This window comes from Schistocerca serialis, chromosome 1, assembly GCF_023864345.2.
Source record: "Schistocerca serialis cubense isolate TAMUIC-IGC-003099 chromosome 1, iqSchSeri2.2, whole genome shotgun sequence".
Lineage (NCBI taxonomy): Eukaryota > Metazoa > Arthropoda > Insecta > Orthoptera > Acrididae > Schistocerca > Schistocerca serialis.
This window is the reverse complement of record NC_064638.1, coordinates 478652411-478655022: the sequence shown is the minus strand read 5'-3', so window position 1 is coordinate 478655022 and position 2612 is coordinate 478652411.

Genomic DNA, 2612 nt, shown 5'->3' with positions numbered 1-2612 from the left:
AACGTGCGTGGAGGAACGAACACCCTTTCCGACTGGGTGACTGAACCCACCCAATCGGACGTCCCAATCACCAATGACATATGCCTTTTAACCTACTTTTAGTTAACATCGATTAACTTCAAACGTCTGTTACAGTCTTGAAAGTTACTTTATAAGTAATTGATTGATGCATTATGCTATTTCCACACTTTCCTAGCCCCGAAAAATTATGTACTCGACCGTAGTACCTGAGAAACATTATTAATGTAGGAAAACGTTATTTTAAACTGACTAAACGCAAGAACGAATTAACTGAAATCCGAAGTGAATGGCAGCTTAATATTAAACTGCGATTGGAATATTCCCCGATGAGTCGAAATATTATGACCATTGCCCGCCACGAGATTGAATTCCGCCTGATGACATTATGGGCGCTTTACGCGGTACGGAAAGTATGTAATCCGAGCAGAGGCGAATAGGAAATCATTCTAGCGACGCAAATACGCAGACACGCAGATGGGAAAATCCGCTGACATAAGGGCAGACTGTTACGGCCCAGCGCCTGGTAACGATGGTCTGAATGGCGAAACTGGTCGGCTGTTCTAATGTTACTCCCACTGCAGTTCTGGCTAAAATACTTCTCATTACGACAGATTCGTCGTAGTGTGAGAGTGACGTAGTTTTTGCAGTGGAATACTTAGCTCTGAACCGTCGAGTCTTGTCCATCAATAAAGTCCATTAAGTTATGTGTATCTGATTTGCCTCGATTTCGGACGTGATGAAAACCTGTTAAATAATATTTTCCAACTGATAAATCGTTTTTCTACCAACATGACTGACAAAACAGCAATTGTTACTGACTTTACGTCATTACATTGGCCAAACTGCGACAGACCTCAACAGCTTTGCACCGCTCAGTATATACCCTATCTTAACTATGTATGTTCTTTGGTCTATTGTCAAAAACAATTACATTTGCTGATTTATAATGAAAAGTTAATTATTTACAACAAACTGTTAGTACTGTTTTAAAGACAGTAAATGATGATTCATTTTGAATACATTTGTAAATACTGTTCTTTCGACTTTTGTGTGAAAATTTGGATATGGACTCACAATAACAATACCTACCGTAAAATCATTAAACATTGAATTTTATTCCTAACATTAATTGAGTTACAGTACAAAATGGCAAAATGGAATTTAAGGTTCAAGTGCAGTATGATAATTTCGTAGTATCAAAATTACTGAAAATGAGTAGTGTTCACATCAGAATACTGGAACAACGTTAGTGAAAACGGTAACAACTACTGATCTAATTGGTTTTTCGTTATTGACATCATACACAATGCGCACAAGTCACTTCAAATACCCCAGGTAACTAATAAATAATACAAAAGTGTGTTTTTAAGTAAGTTGAAATTTACGAATGTTGATAATTAATTATAGGTTTAATTACAACATAGCTATTTTTCTTGATATTTCTCTGGGAATGTTATGATGCAATCACGAGAATGAAATTACAAATTTCGCTGAATTTTACGACAGTATCTTAATTTACAACAGCATGTTTTCTAACTAAATTACAACTTTTTATTATTTACTGTTAAATGAACTGAAATAATGTTAATGATGCTCATTCGGTATGTAAGTGAACAATAGGTAGTATTTAAGAAAAATCTGTCCACTACATATTGTAAATCGAGTAATATACACTGAGGAGCCAAGGAAACTAATGCAGCTGCCTAATACCGTGTAGGGCCCCCAAGAGTACGCAGAAGTGCCGCAACACGACGTGACATGGACTCAACTAATATCTGGAGTAATGCAGGTGGGAATAGACACCATGTATCCTGAAGGGCTGTCCATAATTTCGTCAGAGTACAAGGGGCTGGAGATCTCTTCTGAACAGCATGTTACAAGTCATCCAAGATATGCTCAATAACGTTCATGTCTGATAAGTTTGGTGGCCAGCGGAGGAGTTTAAAGTCAAAAGAGTGTTCCTGGAGGCACTCTCTAGCAATTCTGGGCGTGTGGGGTGTCACACTGTCCTCCTGGAATTACCCAAGTCTGTCGGAATGCACAATGGACATGAATTGATATAGGTGATCAGACAGGACGCTTACGTACGTGTCGCCTGCCAGAGTCGAATCTAGACGTATCTAGAGTCCCATATCACTCCAACTACACACGCTCCATACCATTAAAGAGCCTCCACCAGCTTGGACAGCCTCCTGCTGACATGCAGGGTCCATGGATTTATGAGGTTGTCTCCATACCCTTACACTTGCATCCACTTGATACAATTTGAAATGTGACTCATCCGACCAGCCAACGTGTATCCAGTCATCATCAGTCCACTGTCGGTGTTGACGGGCCCAGGCAAGGCGTAAAACTTCGTGTCGTACAGTCATGAAGGGTACACGAGTGGACCTTCGACTCTGAAAGCCCATATCGATGATGTTTCATTAAATGGGTGGCATGCTCACACTTGTTGATGACCCAGCATTGAAATTTGTGGAAGGGTTGCAATTCTGTCACGTTAAACGGTTCTCTTCAGTCGTCATTAGTCCCGTTCTTGCAGGATCTTTTTCCGGCTGCAGCGATGACGGAGATTTTGTGTTTTACTGAGT